This window comes from Mobula hypostoma, chromosome 13 (genome assembly GCF_963921235.1).
Source record: "Mobula hypostoma chromosome 13, sMobHyp1.1, whole genome shotgun sequence".
NCBI lineage: Eukaryota > Metazoa > Chordata > Chondrichthyes > Myliobatiformes > Myliobatidae > Mobula > Mobula hypostoma.
Window position 1 is genome coordinate 21488941 of NC_086109.1, and position 23426 is coordinate 21512366.

At 41.4% G+C, this 23426-nt stretch overlaps 1 long non-coding RNA gene across 1 annotated transcript in view; it reads left to right on the forward strand.

The window, feature by feature from the left end:
• Positions 1-23426, forward strand: part of LOC134355915 (uncharacterized) — a 104352-nt gene that overhangs the window by 43711 nt on the left and 37215 nt on the right. The window lies entirely within an intron of this gene.

The window sequence follows — 23426 nt, forward strand, 5'->3', positions numbered from 1 at the left end:
CACAGTCTTCCTCTCAAACTCAGGAATGATTTCTATCGAGTTATTCTGAGAAAACATCCTTCAGGCTTATTGTGTGAATCAAATCCCTGTTATTCAGACCCAGTGTAACCTGTGAATTATTAATATTGCCACATATATCTTCATCTTTTGGGATTTTTCATGGGTTTATTCACCTTTCTCTGTTTGCACACATGTCTTAAACATGGACTGAGGGGAATAAGATTACATGGCCTTGAAATCCGTTCACTCATTTACTTACTGTCAAGTTCTGGCTGGATTTAACAGACGTAATATAATCATAGAGAGTTTGAAAAGAGGAGTAGAAACATTTTAAATGTTGTCATTATATTCAAATGTTCTCCTCTCTCTGTTATCTGGCACATTGACTATGCCTATGAAAATACTGGTTATAACATACGTAAATAATTAAGGCATCACTGCATAATGTATTTGGTTATGTGTGCCTCATTCTGCTAATGTACACAGATAGATGAGGGCCTTGAATAAACCAGAAACACCTTGTTGCTCTCTCAGTGTTTTGCATGTATTACTCTGCTACATCATTAGGAACTGGGAAACGACATGGGCGTACACGTTGTACTGGTGATGAAGATAGGATGGAAGTGAACCGAAGATGCCTAAATTTAGATGCCTAACAGTATTAGACCTGTGCTAATACTATTTTTTGTGACAGTATGTGCTATCGTAACTATATGCACTGCGTGTTGTGTGTGACTGTATATACTGTATTTTGCACCTTGGCCCCAGAGGAATAATCTTACTATATACGTGTGCAAGGTTGCATATCAATTAAATTTGGGCTTTAACTTGAACTTGAGGAAGTACAATGATTCAGGAACAGTTTCTTTTTTCAGGTTCACTGTTCCTTTTTGGCACTATTTGTTTTTGTAATTCATATTCATTTTATGTCTTAGAAATGTACTGCTGCCGCCAAGTAAGACATTTCATATCTTCTAAGTTAATGATAATAAATTTGATTCTCGTCTCTGAAAACTTGCAATTAATCACACTAAATTCCATGTAATATGATGTGGCTCCAGTTCAGACACAACCATATTAGATACACTTTGCAGAATAATTTTATCTTGGCGCCTTGAAATAGAAATCTTCAAACTTAAGCTAGGAACCATTGGTCAGGCAAGAACATTAATGGTTATATAACCATGTGATGCATTTGCTTTGAAAGTGTAATTTTGAATTCTCCTGAATTGAGCAGAACAACAGAGTACATTCATAACTCAGCGTTACACTTTTGAGAATGCATATAAAATTACCAGGTTGATGAGGCAGCTTTCAAAAGCACAAAAAGTCACATCATCAGTGTTAATGGGTTCTATGGGCAAACAGCGGCAATAATGGTGAGATACTAATACAAAGCTCTGGACATGTGAATGAGTTTGGTTCAAAAAGCAAAACTGCTGGGCAGAGTTGCTACCACTATAGTGGAAATCATCCAGCACAATTGGACCGGTTTAGAGTCGTGAGAAGTGTCAGCTCCAAAACCAAAGGGCATGTAGCTTCTTTGTGTAAAACTAGACCCAGGATTACAAGGCAGGGCAATGAAGGCACCAGTGTCTTTACTTACATAGGAAAGTTTTTAAAAAGACTTTTTCAGGAACAGTTGTTGCCCTACAACCATCAGGCTCCTGGATGACTTCTCTTGTCTCAGAGCTGAACTGATTCTACAGCCTGTAGACTCACTTTCAGGGACTCTGCCTTTGTTATGAATGTTGTTTTCATGGATTTTATTGCATTTCTTCATTTTCCTGAGGGTACCTACAAGAAAATGTATCTCAGTGTTGTACTGAATAGGGTATACATATTTTCATATTAAATTTACTTTGAACTTTGAAGTTAAAGAGTTTCAGACTGACAAACTTCTACAGATGTGCTATTGAAAATATCTTATATTTATACTTTATACTAGTTAAATCATGATCTGGTAAAAAATTTGAATGTACAGGAACGTAAGAAGCTACAGGGAGTTGTGGATTCAGACCAATACACCACAGGCACATTGCTACCCACTATCAGCAGTATCTACAGGAGGTGCTGCTTCAAGAAGGCATTATCCATCATCAAAGATCCCCTGCATCCTGGCTGTTCCATCTTCTCACAGCTACCATTGAGCAAGAGGTGCAGGTTCCACCACCAGGTACAGCTACTTCTCTTCAACCATTTTGTTCTTGAATTGACCTGCACAACCCTAATCACTGCAGTTTAGCGATATAACCACTTTGATCACTTTGCACTGAAGTAGACCTTGTTTTTGTTTGCTTTAATGGCGTTCTTTCTTTTAAGAAAAAGGACATAACGTATGTTTGATTTATTTTTCCTTGTGAAAACTGCTTATATGATGGTATGTGCCTGTGATGCTGTTGCAAGTAAGTTTTTCGTTGCCCTTTATTGCACCTGCACAGAAATGCATTTGTGTATCTGAAAACCAACTCAACTTTGATCATCCAAATAGATTCTCAGTGTAAGGGTCATTCTGATAACTGAAAGACACAAAAGGAAGACATGTATGATACTGAAGCTGATGAGGCATGTGAAGAGCAAAGAATAGACAGCAAAAATGCCATTGGCAGCAATAATGTAAAATGCACCACTTTTAAACTAAAAATGAAAGTTAATGATCAGAATATTGATAGAAACTTTGATACTGCTGCTGACTGTTTGATATTGGGAAAAGATATGGAAGTTCAGCAAATGTAATATGCTGAATGTAATGCAACCTGCTGAAACTGCAGATGCTCTCTGGCAAGGCTCTGAACATCTTAGATCAGATGTAAAGGATAATTTCATGGTCAAAAATTATGCTCCCTTTGTCCCTGTCTTAAGTAGGAAGCCCTTCATTTTGAATCACTTGCCCCATAGTTCTACCTAAGAGGAAACATTCTCTCCTCAGCCACTGTGTCAGGATCCCTCGAGATCTTATTTGATTCAGTTAGGTTCCTACTCATTCTTCAAAACACCCGTGGATGTAACCTAGTCTATCTAAATATTCTTTACAAGGCAAACTTCTCTAGACTGATTTCAAAGCAGGGACATCCTTCCTTAAATAAGGATCCTAATGTAGTATTCCAGATCCAGCTTCACCTATACCCAAAATAATTAAAATTTAACCTCTCTGCTTTTGTATTGCCCTATCATTGAGCAATAACATTCTAACGATCAAATTTTGAATTGGCAGGTGCTGGAAACCTTCAGTAAAAACAGAAACATGAGTCACGAAGCATCTGCGGAAAAAGAAGTAAAGTTGTGTTTCAGAAATGAGACTCCTCATCAGAACTAGGAAAGATAGGAATCAAGTTGGTATTAAGTTGGAGTGGAGTTCTGTTGGATGGGAAAATGGAATAGAGTACTTACAGGATGCAGGGTAGAACAAAGAATATTTGAGATAGCTGTGAGAGCCTGTAAGCTTGTAGTGGACAATTGTTACTAGCCTATCCCCTGACACAGAGACTGAGATATTCAGAAAGATTGAAGTGCCAAAACTAACACTAATATTATGTACCAAAAACAGATATATGGATGGAGGTCTAGTGGGATTAAAACAAAAATTGTTTCATGTAAGCCAAAGATAAAACTGGCATGCTCTGGGCTCTTACTAGTTCCCATTGCAATTCCTATGACCTGCAAAAAGTGAGTGGAGTAGAAGGTAAAGTTGTTCAGCCAGGTCAACAAGCAAGGGAACTGGCTGGCCCCTGTTCAAGAACTGAATGGAGAAGCCTTAGACCATCCAGGTATGCATTTGAGGTGTAGAAGGATTGTACAACCATCATAAAGGTGGGACCATGGAACTGGAAACTGTCAACAAGGTGGAGGACATCAGAGGTATAATGGATGTAACTGGAGAAGGCGTAGATCAGAGGAGAAAGAATAGAGTCAAGGTAGGAGGAAATCAGTTTAGTGGGGCAAGAGGAGGCTGAAACAATAAGCCTGTTGGGACATGTGCTTCATGTGGATCCTTGATCGTGCAAAGCTGGATCATCACAGTGTTGGAGGTTGTGGTGGAAAAACCTCCTGCAGAATTGTAAATATAGATCAAAATGTAAATATAGAGGAAAAAAAACTGCAGATGTTGGAAATCTGAAATAAAAACAGGGAATGCTGGAAATATACAGTAGGTTAGGCAACATCTATGGAAAGAGATACAGAATTAATTTTTCAGGTTAAAACCCTTTCATCAAAATTGGGAAGGAGAGAAAAGAGAGCAGGATCAAATTACAGGTACTGTATATGGACAAAATGAATATCTCTGTTAACTTTCTGATCACTTAAAGTACCTGAATATGAGCCTTTGGCGAATGATATATTGGGGTACTCAGATCCTTCTGTACCTCAGAGCTCACTACTTCAATATTATGCCTTTTTTCAAATTCCTGTGCCAAACTGTTTTCCTACATTATCTGTCATTTGCCAGACTTTTGCCCACTCACTTCATCCACATATAGAACGTACAACATAAATCAATACAGTGCAATATAGGCCCTTCAGCCCATCAAGTTGTGCCATCCTTTAACCTACTGCAAGGTAAATCTAACCCTTTCCTCCCACATAGCCCTCCATTATTTTTCATCTGGGTGCCTATCTATGAGTCTTTTAGATAGGCACATGGATGAAAGAAAAATGGAAGACTATGTGAGAGGGAAAAGTTAGATTTATCTAACTCTACCACTGACCCCAATGAACTCAATACTCTCTGTGTAACAAATCTGCCTCTGACATACTCCTATAGTTTTCTCCAATCTCCCTAAAATTATGTCTTCTCATATTAGCCATTGCTGCCCTGGGCAAAAAGTGCTGGCTGTCCACTCTGTCTATGCTTCTTATCTTCTTATACACCTCCAACAAATCACTTCAAAGCCTGAGCTCCCTCAACAATTCTTCATAAGATGCACTGTCTAATCCATGCAACTTCTTGACAATTCTCCTCTGCACCTTCTCTTAAGCTTCCACATCCTTCCAATAATTAGGCAACCAGAACTAAACACAATATGCAAAGTGTTGTTTAATGAAGTTTCACAGAGCTGGAACATTACCTCATGTCTCTTGAACGCAATTCCCAACTAATGAAGCCAACTCACCATACTTCTTCTTAAACCCTATCAATGTTCACAGCAACTTTGACGGATCTATGGACTTGGACTGTAAGATTCCTCTGTTCCTCCACACTGCCAAGAATCCTGAGCTTGTATTCTGTCTTCAAATTTGCCACATCTTCCTTTTTGACATGTCATTTCTTTTTCACCTCACGAAATCTTTACCTTACTACCAATCACTTTTATCATCAGCAAACTTAGCAACCATACCTTGAGTGCCTCCTCTGAGTAACTTATGTAAGTTGTGCAAAGTTGAGCCTCAACACCATTCCTTCCGACAAATACTTGTATTTCCAATTATATGGAGCCTTCTCCCAAATTGAGGGAATTCTATAAAGATGAAAGCAATGCATCAACTCTCTCATTAGCCACTTCGTTTTACACCCTAGGATGAAGTCTATCAGGACTTAGAAACTCCTGACCCACAGTTCTGATCAGCTGCTCCAGGCCACTTCTTCGGTGATTTCAATTTTTTTGTGTTTCTCCCTCTCTTGCACTTTTTAAACTACAAATATATCTGGGGTGTTCCTTGAACTCTCTAAAGTGAAAACTGTTGCAAGACAACGAACTATTTAATTCATCTGCCATCTCCTTGTTTTCCATTATTGATTCCCAAGCTAATGTTATAGCAAGATTGGCTCAAAGAATTAAACTTGGATTGGCAGACTGTATTTAGTCTGAACACTTTGCAACTAATGTATAGATATGCTTTGAGAGCAATATGAAGATAGTTGAAAAATCTGGCCTTAAGAGCATAAAACACATTAAAGCAAATGTCAAGCGGATTTACTGGAAGTGTAGATTAGCACCTTTTATAAAGAAGTCTCACATTGAGGAGATGAACGTACTGGAGCAATGAACGATGCTGGTCAAAACACCACAGAATATTTAAGTGATACCCGATGTTATGGTGCCCAGGGCAGGTAAGACTGACCAATCATGTACATATTCTAAGATAATGCTGACTCTTTGGGTGGTGAGATTGGCTTTGCTTAAGGACATTTTTGGGTCCCACAAATGTAGTCTGGTCAGCATAGGTCAGGAATTCTTGTCTCACGTCTTCAGCAAGTCATATCTTCTTGGGGCTCTGCTGGGCAAAATCAACCAAGATGGCTTTGGAAGCAGCCAACTGAATAGATAGATAGATAGATAGATAGATAGATAGATAGATAGATAGATAAAGAGTAAAAAAAAATCATCCAGTTGTTTCAATGGCTGTGTTCCTTTTCAGAGATCTCTGTACATGCCTAATGCTTTCATGAACTGCATGCTCATTATGACTCCAAGTCATATGACCGTCAACTGCCCTAGCCAAAGAACTTGGGAGTGAGATGTTTGAACACCAACCAACTAGAGAGTGCCCAGATGGAATGGTTTCAGTGCATCCTTTCACTTGATCAGCTGCTGAATGATTTTGACTTATGAGCTGGATGCAGGAATTTCCCTTGGGACCTTGGTTCCTCAGTAAGTATCGATAAAATGTTCTTTGTGGTTGGGCAATTTCCCATACAGACATAATCTACAGATGGAAGCTATGATTATTATTTTTTGAGATAATTTTACACAGACAGAACAATTGATTGCATCAAAATCATCAGCTTGGCATGGTTGCCTTTGTTTGTTTCTGTGAGTGGCTGTGAGAACGCTGCTGACAGTGATGGTTCATGGGCAGTTCCTTTTTTAGCATACTGTATCGGACTGTCATCAAATATCCTGTCAAGGGCTGGTTCTGGAGTGTAGTGAATAGACGCTGAATGGAGAGAAGGCCTATAAGAATTGGAAAGACATTGTGATTTGCATATATCAAGTGAACAGCATGAAGGTTGAACCATTTTCTTACCCCATGCTACAGACTCTGTGTGTAGCCTCCTGGTAAGCCTCAGGCTCGCTCAGCTCACTTTCGTCTGGGGGAGCAGCCTTTGGCCCCACCAAACTAGGTAATCAAGTTTGTGTAAATGCTGTGTGATGTCCCCACCCCGTCAAATAACAGACAGTACATCATATGTGATTAAATGATTACACTTTATAAGTATTTCTTGGTGATGGGTTAGTAGTAACAAATACAATAAAGGCGCCAAGTCAGTAACTCTCTCAGTTCTGTGCACAAATAATTCGTTGGAGCTCTTACAGAACCGGGTCTCCTTTTCCTCCAGTCGATGTCCTCCGAACTCCACTGACCCTCGAATGGGACCACCCTCGGTGGGTCAACCAGACGCTCCACACGAGTCGGTCCTCGTCTCCTCTCCCCGCCGAAGACCCTGGGCCTCGGACTCCCGCTCAGGGTCCGTTCTGTCGCCCAGCTTACAGCATCGCGTCTCCTCTCTCTGTCCCCATCGCGCCTTCTTCCCAAAGCCCGCGAAAATAATAGCTTACAGACACACAAGAAAGAATAACATCTATCCCAATTGGTTAGCAAATGAATACAATTCTCGTTATCAGTAATTATAACCCAAACAAGCCACTACCGTTAACTCAGCAGTTAACATCAGAGAAGCCATTTTATTAGCCTTAGCAGTAACATAAAAGAAGAAGCCCCTTACACTCTCCCCCCACCAAATTTAATTATGTCCTCATGACTTCTAAATAACTCGCCAACCCTTCCTGCAGACACAAAAACCCAGTCCAGGTACAAACAGTGACATTGCTCCCCAAACAGTAGACCTTACGCCCTCTTTCTCAGGCACCACATAAGCCAACCTATCTGGGAGTTTCCTAATCATCCAAGACCTCCGTACTCCCTCACCGAAACCGTTCAGGCTCGGACACTACTGGGGATACCTCGGGTCTGCTTGCCAACTCCTCTCTCAATCTCTCACTCATGCCTCACTACAACTCAGAGCCCTCTGTCTCAGGTTCTGGTTCCACCCTCTCTCCTTCCAAGGCCGGCTGTATCCCAAGCTGCATTTTGCTTCCAGTTGAACCAAACGCATTTTCCCCCACTTTCAGATAACTGGCAGCTATCACTACGGGGTAATTGACCCTGATAGTTCTAACACCGTCACCAGCCCGCCTACTCAAACTTTCAGCTAATCCTTGCTGCTCTCTTTCAACCAAGCACTGCCACTCATCTAATGACTCAGAGATCCGTTCTGCCCACGTCTCGTATGCCTCCACCCCCTTTAGGGGTGGACATTATCCCAAAAACCAGGCGGAGCCTGCAATAGCTGGAACATTTATTCGCAGACACTACCTCCAAATCAGACCACTCTTTCCTCTCTCTCCTAACAGTACAGATAGCCCATGGCCCCGCCTCAACTGGGGCACCAACAGACACTGGCAGTCCCACCACCATCTCATCAGCTCTAGTCTGAACTCAAACAAAGACCTCCGGGGTACCAACAAACACCCCACTCAACATGCATGCAGTAATAATCAGCAATCCCACAGATGCCAACAGCTTTCCACCCTCGCAGCATGCATAATTTAAACAGGACGATCACACAGCTTCCACAGAATCCAATCCCGGACGAGCCCCCACAATGTAGCCTCCTGGTAGGTCTTAGGCTCGTTCAGCTCAGCTTTCGTCTAGGGGGAGCAGCCTTCGGCCTCGCCAAACTGGGTAATCAAGTTTGTGTAAATGCTGTGTGATGTACCCCACCATGCCAAATAACAGACAGTACACCTAATGCGATTAAATGATTACACTTTATAAGTATTTCTTGGTGATGGGTTAGTAGAAACAAATACAATAAAGGTGCCAAGTCAGTAACTCTATCAGTTCTGTGCAAATATAATTCGTTGGAGCTTTTACAGAACCGGGTCTCCCTTTCCTCCAGTCGATGTCCTCTGAACTCCGCCGACCCTTGAATGGGACCACCCTCGGTGGGTTGACCAAATGCTCTACATGAGTCGGTCCTCATCTCCTCTCCTCACCGAAGACCCTGGGCCTTGGACTCCCGCTCGGGGTCCGTTCCGTCGCCCAGCTTACAGCATCGCGTCTCCTCTCTCTGTCCCCATCACGCCTTCTTCCCAAAGCCCGCGAAAATAATAGCTTACAGACACACAGGAAAGAATAACATCTATCCCGATTGGTTAGCAAATGAATACAATTCTCGTTATCAGTAATTATAACCCAAACAAGCCACTACCGTTAACTCAGCAGTTAACATTATAGAGAAGCTATTTTATTATAACATAACAAAGAAGCCATTTTATTAGCCTTAGCAGTAACATAAAAGAAGAAACCCCTTACACTTTATTTTGTGGCTGCCTGTAAGGAGACGAATCTCAAGGTTGTATAACTTATACATACTTCAATAATAAATGTACTTTGAACTTTGAACTTAGGTCTTTACCAAGATAGACCTGGGACATACAAGGCACAATAAAGAAAACCAACATTTATCTAATGCTCAACACTCATGTAGGGTGTTGCTCATATACCAGACTGCCTCATGATGAGAATTAGCATCCAAAATATCTCATGCACTGTAAATGCGATGCTAAGAGAGTGTATAAGAGTTAGGGTTAAGGTTGTGGTGAATGGAGTGCAGAAGATGAAAGGAACTCACTGCATTACATTAAAAGCCAAAGAAGAACAAACCACAGTGACTGGGGAAGGAAGAATGGAAATAGTTTCAAGTTCAAGTTTATTATCATGGGCATACTTACTCAGGGTATAAATACCATGAAATTAACATTTTGCTTCAGCAGTGCAGTACAAACATGACAAACATAAATTAACATAAACATAAGTTAACATGAATTATACATAACCTGCTCATCAAAATAAACAGAACAACATTAGTGCAAGTTGAGAAAAATACTGTCCCAGATAGTATTAGGGATTTCTCAGGTGGGTTGAGTAATATGGTGGCAAAGGGGAAGAAGATGCAGTTGAACCTTGAGTTGTGTGTCTTTAGGTCCCTGGACCTCCTGTTTGAAAGCAGCAATGAGAAGTGGTCATAGCCAGATGGTGGGCACGGTCATGAAATTAGTCAAGTAGTGGGTGTCTTATTGATCAATGTCACATTCACCCTTTGTAAATGTCCACAATGGCGCGGAGAGCTGTAAACACAATGGAAGTAGCTGAGTCCGCCACTTGTGTTCCGATGCATTGGAGTTTCTTACCAAGCAATGACTCAACCAAACAACAGGAATTCTGTAGATGCTGGAAATTCAAGCAACACACCTAATAGTTGCTGGTGAACGCAGCAGGCCAGGCAGCATCTCTAGGAAGAGGTACAGTCGACGTTTCAGGCTGAGACCCTTCGTCAGGACTAACTGAAGGAAGAGTGAGTAAGGGATTTGAAAGTTGGAGGGGGAGGGGGAGATCCAAAATGATAGGAGAAGACAGGAGGGGGAGGGATGGAGCCAAGAGCTGGACAAGTGATAGGCAAAAGGGATACGAGAGGATCATGGGACAGGAGGTCCGGGAAGAAAGACAAGGGGGGGGACCCAGAGGATGGGCAAGGGGTATATTCAGAGGGATAGAGGGAGAAAAAGGAGAGTGAGAGAAAGAAAGTGTGTATAAAAATAAGAAACAGATGGGGTACGAGGGGGAGGTGGGGCATTAGCGGAAGTTAGAGAAGTCGATGTTCATGCCATCAGGTTGGAGGCTACCCAGACGGAATATAAGGTGTTGTTCCTCCAACCTGAGTGTGGCTTCATCTTTACAGTAGAGGAGGCCGTGGATAGACATGTCAGAATGGGAATGGGATGTGGAATTAAAATGTGTGGCCACTGGGAGATCCTGCTTTCTCTGGTGGACAAAGCATAGGTGTTCAGCAAAGCGGTCTCCCAGTCTGCGTCGGGTCTCGCCAATATATAAAAGGCCACATCGGGAGCACCGGACGCCGTATATCACCCCAGCCGACTCACAGGTGAAGTGTTGCCTCACCTGGAAGGACTGTTTGGGGCCCTGAATGGTGGTAAGGGAGGAAGTGTAAGGGCATGTGTAGCACTTGTTCCGCTTACACGGATAAGTGCCAGGAGGGTTGGGGGGGACGAATGGACAAGGGAGTCATGTAGGGAGCGACTTTCTCTCACTCTCCTTTTTCTCCCTCTGTCCCTCTGAATATACCCCTTGCCCATCCTCTGGGTCCCCCACCTCCTTGTCTTTCTTCCGGGACCTCCTGTCCCATGATCCTCTCGTATCCCCTTTTGCCTATCACCTGTCCAGCTCTTGGCTCCATCCCTCCCCCTCCTGTCTTCTCCTATCATTTTGGATCTCCCTCTCCCCCTCCAGCTTTCAAATCCCTTACTCACTCTTCCTTCAGTTAGTCCTGATGAAGGGTCTCGGCCTGAAACGTCGACTGCACCTCTTCCTAGAGATGCTGCCTGGCCTGCTGCATTCACCAGCAACTTTTAAATGACTCAACCAACCAGAAGGCATCTTCTGCACCATACATCTGCAGAAGCTTGTTAGTGTCTTCAATGAAATACTGACTGCCTAGTTTGGGAGCATGTCTTGTGAAAATAGGTTGAGTGAACTTGGCCTTTTCTCCTTGGAGTGACGGAGGATGAAAGGTGACCTGATAGAGGTGTACAAGATGATGAGAAGCTTTGATTGTGTGGATAGTCTGAGGCTTTTTCCCAGGGCTGAAATGGCTAGCACGAGAGGGCACAGTTTTAAGGTGCTTGGAAGTAGGTAGAGAGGAGATGTCAGGGGTAAGTTTTTTACGCAGAGAGTGGTGAGAGCGTGGAATGGGCTGTCGGCAACAGTGTTGGAGGCAGAAACGATAGAGACTCCTGGATAGGTGCATGGAGCTTAGAAAAATAGAGGGCTTTGGGTAACCCTAGGTAATTTCTAGGGTAAGGACACATTCAGCACAGCTTTGTGGGCCGAAGGGCCTGTATTGTGCTGTAGGTTTTCTATGTTTCTATGTTTCTATGAAATGCCAATACTTCTTAAGCATCCAAGGAAGTAGAGATTTTAGTGAGACTTCGTGATTCTATCTATGTGTTTGACACAGGACTGGTCCTCTGAGGTGTTAACACCCAGGAACTTGAAGTAGGGTTCCAAGTTTGAAGTTCAAAGTAAATATATTATCAAAGTGTATATATGTCACCATATACAACAATGTTCCATTTTCTTGTGGGCATCCTCATTAAGTCCATAATAAAATCATATTAGAACCAATGAAAAACTGCACCAACTTGGATATTCAACCAAAGTGTAAAAGACAACCAACTGTGCAAATGCAAGAAAGAAATAATAATATAATAAACATGTAAGCAATAAATATTGATAACATGAAATGAAAAGTCCTTGAATATGAGTCCACAGGTTGTGGGAACATTTCAATGATGGGGCAAGTGAAGTTATCCCATTTGATTCAAGAACCTAATGGTTGAGGGGTAATACTGTTTCTGAACCTGGTGGTGTGAGTCCTGAGGACTCTGTACCTTCTTCTTGATAGCAGCAGTAAGAAGAGAGCATGACTTGGGTGGTGGGGGTCCTGATAATGAATGCCACTTTCCTGCGACAATGCTCCATGTCGATGTGCTCAATGGCGGGGAGGGCTTTGCCCACGATGGACTGGGCCAAATCCACTACTTTTTGAAGGATGTTTCATTCCAGGGTATTATTGTTTCCATATCAGGCTCTGATGCAGCCAGTCAATATACACATACACTTCTATAGAAGTCTGTCAAAGTTTTAGATGTCATGCCGAATCTGCGCAGAATCCTAAGAGAGTAGAGTTGCTACCGTGCTGTCTTCATAATTGCACTTACATGTTGGGCCCAGAACAGGTCCTCCAAAATAAAACACTGAGGAATTTAAAGTTCGTGACTCTCTCCACCTCTGATCCTCCGACAAGGACTGGCTCACGGTCCTTTGGTGTCCTCCTCTTGATGTTAATAATCAGCTCTTTGGTCTTGCTGGCATTGAGTAAGTTTGTTGTTACTACACCACTCAGCCAGATTTTCAAGTTCCCTCCTATATGTTGATTTATCACCATCTTTGATTTGACATACAACAGTGGTGTCATCAGCAAACTTGAACGTGGCATTGGAGCTGTGCTTAGCCACACAGTCATAAGGCTAAGGTAAGTAGAGCAAGGAGCTAAGCACACAGCTCTATGGTGCACGTGCGCTGATGGAAATTGTGGAGGAGATGTTGTTGCCAATCTAAACTGTTTGGGGTTTGCAAGTCAGGAAACCGAGGATCCAACTGCACAAGGAGATATTGAGGCCAAGGTTTTGAAGCTTATTGATTAGTTTTGAGGAGATAATCATATTGAATGTCAAGCTGTAGTTGATGTTTTTGCCGTTCAGATACTCTAGGGGTGACTGTGGAGTCAATGAGATGGCATCTGCTGTGGACCTGTTGCTCCTGTAGACAAATTGGAATGAATCCAAGTCATTTCTCAGGCACGAGTTGATAAATTTCATCACCAACCTCTCAAAACATTTCATTACTGTGAATGTAAGTGTGAATGGACAATAGCTAATGAGGCAGGTTATCACACTTTTCTTAAGCATCAGTATAATTGAAGCCTCCTTAAAGTAGGTGAGTACTTCAGACTGCTGAAGCAAGAGGTTAAGTTTCTTAGTGAACTCTCCAGGCAGTAGATCAACACGGGTCTTTAGTACTTGGCTGGATGCTTTTCGTGGTTTCACCCTCCTGAAGGCTGCTTGTATGGTGGTCTCAGAGATTGAAATCATAGTATCATCAGGGGCTGTGGTAGTTTGTGATAGTTCCTCCATGTTCAAATGTGTTCAGGAAAGTTTTCTAAATCAATATATAGAGGTACCAAATAGAGGGGATGCAATATTAGATCTCCTATTAGGAAACGAGTTAGGACAAGTGATGGAAGTGTGTGTAGGGGAGCACTTTGGTTCCAGTGATCATAACACCATTAGTTTCAACTTGATCATGGATAAAGATAGATCTGATCCTAGGGTTGAGGTTCTAAACTGGAAGAAGGCCAAATTTGAAGAAATGAGAAAGGATCTAAAAAGCCTGGATTGGAACAGGTTATTCTCTGGCAAGGATGTGATCGGTAAGTGGGAAGCCTTCAAAGGGGAAATTTTGAGAGTGCAGAGCTTGTATGTTCCTGTCAGGATTAAAGGCAAAGTGAATAGGAATAAGGAACCCTGGTACTCAAGGGATATTGCAACTCTGATAAAGAAGAGGAGAGAGTTATATGACATGTATAGGAAACAGGGAGTAAATAAGGTGCTTGAGGAGTATAAAAAGTGCAAGAAAATACTTAAGAAGGAAATCAGGAGGGCTAAAAGAAGACATGAGGTTGCCTTGGCGTCAAAGTGAAGGATAATCCAAAGAGCTTTTACAGGTATATTAAGAGTAAAAGGATTGTAAGGGATAAAATTGTTCCTCTTGAAGATCAGGGTGGTCGGCTATGTGCGGAACCAAAAGAAATGGGGGAGATCTTAAATAGGTTTTTTGCATCTGTATTTACTAAGGAAACTGGCATGAAGTCTATGGAATTAAGGGAAACAAGTAATGAGATCATGGAAACTGTACAGATTGAAAAGGAGGAGGTGCTTGTCATCTTGAGGCAAATTAAAGTGGATAAATTCCCAGGACCTGACAGGGTATTCCCTCGGACCTTGACGGAGACTAGTGTTGAAATTGCAGGGGCCTTGACAGATACATTTTAAATGTCGGTGTCTATGGGTGAGGTGCCGGAGGATTGGAGAATGGCTCATGTTGTTCCATTGTTTAAAAAAGGATCGAAAAGTAATCCGGGAAATTATAGGCCGGTAAGTTTGACGTCGGTAGTGGGTAAGTTATTGGAGGGAGTACTAAGAGACAGAATCTACAAGCATTTGGATAGACAGGGACTTATTAGGAAGAGTCAACATGGCTTTGTGTGTGGTAGGTCATGTTTGACCAATCTATTGGAGTTTTTCGAGGAGTTTACCAGGAAAGTGGATGAAGGGAAGGCAGTGGATGTTGTCTACATGGACTTCAGTAAGGCCTTTGACAAGGTCCCGCATGGGAGGTTAGTTAGGAAAATTCAGTCGCTAGGTATACATGGAGAGGTGGTAAATTGGATTAGACATTGGCTCAATGGAAGAAGCCAAAGAGTGGTAGTAAAGGATTGCTTCTCAGAGTGGAGGCCTGTGACTAGTGTTGTGCCACAGGGATCATTGCTAGGTCCATTGTTATTTGTCATCTATATCAATGATCTGGATGATAATGTGGTAAACTGAATCAGCAAATTTGCTGATGATACAAAGATTGGAGGTGTAGTGGACAGTGAGGAAGGTTTTCAAAGCTTGCAGAGGGATTTGGACCAGCTGCAAAAATGGGCTGAAAAATGGCAGATGGAGTTTAATACAGACAAGTGTGAGGCATTGCACTTTGGAAGGACAAACCAACGTAGAACATACAGGGTTAATGGTAAGGCACTGACGAGTGCAGTAGAACAGAGGCACCTGGGAATACAGATACAAAATTCCCTAAAAGTGTCGTCACAGGTAGATAGGGTTGTAAAGAGAGCTTTTTGTACATTGGTCTTTATTAATGAAAGTATTGAGTATAAGAGTTGGAATGTTACGATGAGGTTGTATAGGAATCTCGAGTACTGCGTTCAGTTTTGGTCACTAAATTACAGGAAGGATATTAGTAAGGTTGAAAGAGTGCAGAGAAGGTTTACAAGGATGTTGCTGGGACTTGAGAAACTCAGTACAGAGAAAGGTTGAATAGTTTAGGACTTCATTCCCTGGAGCATAGAAGAATGAGGGGAGATTTGATAGAGGTATATTAAATTATGATGGGTATAGATAGAATGAATGCAAGCAGGCTTTTTCCACTGAGGCTAGGGGAGAAAAAAAACCCAGAGGACATGGGTTAAGGGTGAAGGGGGAGAAGTTTAAAGGGAACATTAGGGGGGGCTTCTGCACACAGAGAGTGGTGGAAGTGTGGAATGAGCTGCCAGACGAGGTGTTAAATGTGGGTTCTTTTTTAACATTTAAGAATAAGTTGGACAGATACATGGATGGGAAGTGTATGGAGGGATATGGTCCGTGTGCAGGTGAGTGGGACTAGGCAGAAAATGATTCAGCACAGCCAAGAAGGGCCAAAAGGCCTGTTTCTGTGCTGTAGTTTTTCTATGGTTTCTATGTTTTTAAGGTCAAAGCGAGCTATATATCACTTGATTTAATTTTATTTGAGGTGATAATATTCAACCCTGCACCCTTTGTCGATTCAAGTTTAGTCTGGAAAAGCCATTTCACCTGTGGGATGGCTTTCCAGAGATCATAACTGGACCCCTTGTAACTTTCTTGGTCACCAGACTTGAATGCCTCTGATCGGACCCTCAGCAGATCGTGGATCACGTGGTTCCTCCAGGGTTTCTGGATGGGGAAGATTCTGAGTGGGGTCACACTTGTCTACAACTGTTTTAATAAAGTCTGTAACAACCATGGCATATTCATTCAGCTGCATGGAAGAGTTCTTGAATACTGACTCGAAGCTATCCCATAACCGCTCCTCTGCCTCCGCACAGAGTTTATCATGAACACACAAACCTCCACCTTTTGCCTTTTCTGGATCAGTAGATCAGTCCATCCTGTGAACAGAGCAGATTTTGGGTCTAATTGCCATATCTGGCATGATGGGAGCAAGCCACGTCGTGGTCAAACATAGAACACAACACTCTCTCATTTCCCTCCGATACAGCAATCGTGTCCTCGGGTCCTCAATTTTGTTCTCCAGTGACTGCACGTTTCCTGACAAAATGCTGGGTAGAGAGGGTCTCATTCCTTTCACTTGGACTCCATCCCTCCTGCCTCACCTCCAACAATGGCTATGAACCTTTGTGCGCTTAAAGGTGCATACTTGCTTGATCTGCCAAGTCCTTCATAAGATCGTGAAATCTATAGATCATTAAGTCAAGTTAAAGGTCCATTGCTTACAGGGAAATCACATGCTGCAGATTGCAGTGAAAGTAATTCAAGAATGTTGATGAAGGGAACACAATAGATATAGTCTAAATGGATTTTAAGAAAGCGTTGACAAAGTTCCACATAAAAGTTTGGATCTGATGGATTGAATCTGATGGAAAAAACATTCTGAAATTAGCTTAGATTAAAAAATTGACACAAGGAGAGTAAATATGTTGTTTGGTATGTTTTTATGTTCAAGCTAAGGAGCAGTGTTACTTAAGGGTCAATGGTGGAACCACATTGATATATGGAGACAGGAGAGACTGCAGAATTTGAAGAAACTAACAACCTATCCAAGGATTTAAGCAGGTCGAGATTTACGTGGAAGGAAGAGAATTAACAATATTTTGTGTTAGGACCCTGCATCAGGACTGCAAGTGGAGAGAGACTGGTAGTATTTATGAGGAGAGGGTAAGGAATGAAACAGAGACCTATAGGTGGACCAAGGAGGGGTGAAGGATGAAGGACAAACAGAGTCTGGTGGCAGGAAGGGAGGATGAAACTGGAAACAGCTGCTGGAGGTGATAAGTGAAAGCACAAAGGCCACCACTGCTGGAACCTGACAGGTAAAGGCAAGGACAGATAAAGAGCAAATGGAACCAGGTGAAAAGGGATTTGGTGGGTGAAAGAGCAGTTTATAGGTGGATGGAAACAGTGAGCGGAGGAGGACAGGAATAAATGATGGATGGCTGGAGGTAGGTATGAAAAAAGAGAAAAATGTGAGGTACAGTATGGCTTTAAAGTCATTTTATGAATTCTACCCCATCTAAGCCCCATGTATTAAGGCAATCCCTGTCGATTTGAGGGGCAGTATAGTAACATAGTGGTAATGTTACTAGTGTGCTAGCAGCTAGGGTTTAGTTCCACTGCTGTCTGTAAGGAATTTGTATATCCCTCTCACGACCATGTGGGTTTCTTCTGGGTGCTCTGGATTCCACCCACATTCCCCAGATGTATGGCTCACTTAGGCGGCGTGGTCTCATTGGGTTGGAAGGGCCTGTTACTGCACTGTATCTTGAAAATAAAGTTATAAAAAAGTTAAATTCCCTCAGTACTACAACCATATTGTGTTTACTTCCTGAAATAGTCATGACTAATTTCTAGCATTTCTGTCATGTTGCATTTTTTAGCTTGGCTTTTTACCTCTGTGAAGAACTACCTAGAATTCCAATCTTGGGAATGGTGCCATTCATTAGTAATCAGAGCTGGAACTGATTTTGCATTGATCACTGTGTGTTTATGTGTTAGATAAATATTGAACTGGAAACTGATTGATAGTTTTTTTTTGCACCGTCTGTGTGCACTCATTTAGCTTTCAAATATTTAATGGAAATTTTTAATTGGAAAAGGAATGAAAAGCGAATGCACTTAACTGATTTCCTAATAGTCTCAGCAGCTCAAATTGCAGTCACTCATTCAACAGTTGGTTAGCTTTCCTGCTTTTAGATTTGAAGAGCACGTGCAAGGATTTAAATTTAGGAATCCCTTTAGCCATACAAGAAGATGCTTTCTTGTCTCAGTCATTGTTCTATTATTTTAGAAGTCATGTTAACACAAACCTCCAGGCAATTGGACAATGTCAGAGTGGTAAGAACCTTCTTCTCCATCCAGCCAGTCACATATCATTGTAATGTCTTCGTTTCCCATAAATACAATCTCAGCCCCACCCAAAACATATGAAGGAGGCAAAAAACTATGTATATAAAGCAGCCAAACTAATTAGGTGAAAATAAAATCTGGAACCTTTTCCTGCATAAAGACCCTCCCCATCTGGGACATGCCATCTTCTCATTAATACCCTCAGGGAGGAGGTACGGGAGCCTCAATATTTTCAGTATAGTTTGAGAAAACACTCAATGTTTTCTTTTTTTTTGTTATTTATTTTTTATTGAAGTTTTGTTTTTAGATTATGAGGACACTCAGTCCTCGTTTATTGTCATTTAGAAATGACTGCATTAAAAAATGATACAATGTTCCTCCGGTATGATATCACAGAAACACAAGACAGACCAAGACTAAAACTGACAAAGCCACATAATTATAACATGTAGTTACAACAGTGCAAAGCTATACTGTAATTTGATAAGAGCAGACCATGGGCATGGTAAAAAAAAAAGTCTCGAAGTCCGGATGGCCCCAACATCTCAAGTGGACGGTAGAAGGAAAAAACTCTCCCTGCCATGAGCTTCCAGCACCGCAAACTTGCCGATGCAGCATCCTGGAAGCACTCGACCACAGTCCGACTCTGAGTCATCCGAAAACTTTGAGCCTCCGACCAGCCCTCTGACACCGAGCATCATCTCTGCCAAGCGCTTCGACCCCAGCCCCAGCTGCCAAGCAACAGGCAAAACCGAGGATTCGGGGCCTTCCCCTCTGGAGATTTCGGATCACACAGGAGCAGCGGCAGCAAAGCAGGCATTTCGGAAGTTTCACCGGATGTTCCTCCATGCTCTCACGTATGCCTCCATCAAATCAGAATTGTGCACGGCCTCCTACTTGACAGATTACAGATATTCATCACCAGAGAGGCCACACGTGCTGCGTCACGCCGCCATCTTCTCCTCCTCCTTTGATGAAGATCATCATCAAATAAACATTTCCATAAGATGTATTTCAGATATTGTACATATATATCATATAATCATATTTGCCACAAATCACCACATAATATTTATCTGAGGTATACACCTATAGAAAAGAGAGGAAAGAAAGAACAAGCAAAGGGAGAAAACTATGTACAAGAAGGGAGTGATTCTTATTTTTTACAACATATTGATTTGTGAGAATGAAATCAGGCCTATGAGGTGTTATGTATTTGAACCATTTTTCCCAGTATGAATCAAATTGTTCCAATTTAAGATTAACAGATGCTGTTACCTTCTCCATTTTGTAAATGTCCATTGTAACTTCGATCCATGCATTTAAAGATGGGCTCTCCTGTGATAACCATTTCCTAGTAAGAGTCTTTTTACCAGCCACCAGCAGTATATTCATTAAATATTTATCTCTTTTCAACCATTCTGGAGGTACACACCCAAAATATATGGTCTTACTTTCTAAGGGTATTTCACATTTTAAAATGTCTTGTAGGGCATTGTGTATCCCACTCCAATAGTCTTTGATAATGGGGCAATCCCAGAAAATATGATAATGGTTGCATTTTGATTTCCACAATGTCTCCTGCAAACAGGGAGGTTACTATCATAATGGGATTTCTGAGAGGGTGTAATAAAATATCTTATCAAGTTTTTCCATCCAAACTACCTCAATTTTTTCAATATAGCTTCTTCCCCTCTACCTTTAGAGTTCTGAATTGACAATGAACCCATAACACTACCTGAATATTCGTCTTTTGCACTATTTATCTATTTTGTGTCTTGTAGCAATTTTTTTATTATTGCACTGTTCTGCTGCAGCAAAACAACAAGTTTCATGACGTATGTCAGTGGTAATAAACCTGACTTTGTTACTGATTCTGACAAGTACCATTCACATTGATGAGTTCAAAAAAACTTGGTGCTTTACAGAGAGTCATGATGCATTTAAAACAGTGCAATGGCACTCTATGATGCTTTAAATTGCCATATATTCACTCACTCACATTCAGTCCCTGAACAAACACACACATTGACTTAGGATATTCATTTTCCTCTTTTTATTAATCTCTCTTTCTTAAAAAATGGATAGAATTTCAAACACTTGTACATTCAGACCCTCATGGATGTACACAAATGAGTACAACACACACATGAACCACAGAGAGTTACACATGAGAGTTTATACTCACATGTAGAGACCAGGTAGAGTTACACTTGGTCATACGTCTACGTATGCATGATGCTGATCACAGCAACCCAGATGAAAAGGTGATACACAATTTTATAAACTGATCTATTTTTCACAATGCGACATGAAATTGTTAGCACTCCTGACACAAATTAATTACAAAAATGACCTTAAAGTCCCCAGCGTGATTTGTGCAGAAGAACTTAACACTTTTCTATGTCTAATGCCAAGCCCATCAACCACCAGGGACAGACTGGATATTAGACTTTCCTTGATAATGTAAATTCTATTTGGGCAACAGGTGTGAAGATAATTTAATTTAAAATGCAATAATTATCTTGGGTTATATTTAGTTTTACTTTAATTCACAGAGCAGATATGAACAAACTTTAATTGCTCTGTACAGTTATTTTTTCTGTCTCTACTTGCATGTTCAACCAGAGATCTGTTACTCAGGATGTCTCTTCACCTCAATCCCATCTTGTTTCTTTCTCTCACACCCCCACCCTCTCTCTCTCCCTCTCTCTCTTTGTTATCTCTATTTTCCTGTAACAATGCATTATCTCTGTTTTCTCCCTTTCTCTATTTCCCCCTCACATTCTCTTACATGTTCTTTTCCAAATCTGTTTACTCCTCTCTTTTCCCTAGGCTTACTTTCACTCTTTATATTTTTTTCTGCTTCTATTTTAGTTTTCTGTTTTATTGCTCTTCTGTGTCACTGTTGCTTTTCTACCCATCTCAGATTCCCTCTAACAGTTAGTCCTGACAAAGGGTCTTGGCCCGAAACGTCGACTGTACCTCTTCCTAGAGATGCTGCCTGGCCTGCTGTGTTCACCAGCAAATTTGATGTGTGTTGCTTGAATTTCCAGCATCTGCAGAATTCCTCATGTTCAGATTCCCTCTATTTATGTTTTCTTTTTCTGTATTCTACAAGTAAAAAAATATTTCTTTCAGATTCACTCTAGATACTTCAAATATAAATATTACCTTGCTATGGTATGTTACTGAGGGAATGCAGCACTATGAGAAGTTCTGCTTTTTAGTGATGTGCAGATCATACAGCAGAATATGAGATCAATAGTTAAATTCCTTAAACAACTGTGGCAAAAAACAACAGAATATGTGTATAGCTCTGCCACTGCATTATATAACTACATTTGGATTGTAAAGAGAATGTGAAAGAACTGATAGGTTTTTTCTTTATCTATACATTTTAATATAATTTCTATACATTGTTTTCCTCTCTCTCCAGTTTGATAGTGACGTGTTCTAGATCCAGGTCTTTTCCTATCTTAGACATCACTTCTTTCCTGTTGAGGAGTAAATTTCAGCATACATCTGATCATATCACCAAATTACCTAAAAATTTCTCATCACAAAATTGAGTTGCATTTTGACAGAATAATGTGTGAAAGGCATATGATTTACCAATCTACTCCAGCCAGCTAGTTCCTAGTTTCATAGTTTCTGATGTATAAATTGAAAGATATGGTTTCATGTTTAACATCATTTTTAAACTTAATATGAATTCTATCATATTACCCTTCCCACGCAATTATTAATTAATCCTTTGTTAAGATACAATATAAGATCCAGAATAGCCTGTTCTTGGTAGTCTATATCCATGACATATTAATCTGGAATTCCATCTAAAGTACATTCCAGGAACTCAAGGAACTGCTAAGAACATGAGCAAAGAACAAAGGCTATAGGACGCTCAGTGTCCACTTTATTAGGTCCAACTGCATACCTCAGTGGTCCCCAACCTCCGGGCCGTGGAGCAATACCGATCCGCGAAGCATGCAGGGGTGCTGCGGTAGTAGGAATGCACCCAGCACATCGTTAAGAAAAAAGCTGAAATAAACTAGTTAATTAATTAGGTGCCGCCCGGCACGTAAATGTTGGCCCAGATCAGAGGCGGGGCGGCACCTAATGAATTAGCTTGTTTATTTCAGCTTTTTTCTTAAAGATGTGCCGGGTGCGTCCCGACTACTGCGGCACCTAATGAATTAGCTTGTTTATTTCAGCTTTTTTCTTAAAGATGTGCCGGGTGCGTCCCGACTACTGCGGCACCCCTGCAGGCTTCGCGGATTGGTATTGGTCCACGGCCCGGAAGTTGGGGACCACTGGTATACCTGTTTGTTAATGCAAATACCTAATCAACCAATCATGTGGCAGTAACCCCATGCATAAAAACCTGCAGACATGTTCAAAAGATTCAGTTGTTCAGTCCAAACATCAGAATGGGGAAGAAATGTGATCTAAGTGACTTTGACTGTTGTATGGTTGTTGGTGCCAGATGGGGTGGCTTGAGTATTTCAGAAACTGCTAATCTCCTGGAATTTTCACACACAACAGTCTCTAGAATTTACAGAGAGGGGTACAAGAAACAAAACACATCCATTGAGAAGCAGTTCTGTGGGTGAAAATGCCTTGTTAATGAGTAAGGTTCAGAGGACAATGGCCAGACTGGTTCAAGCTGACAAGTAGGCAATAACAGTTCAAATAAGCAGGCGTTGCAACAGTGGTGTGTAGACGAGCATCTCTGAATGCACAACATATTGAACATTGAAGTGGATGGGCTACAGCAGCAGAAGATCACAAACAGGAGGTACCTAATAAAATGGCCACAAGTGTAGATCACCACTCAAG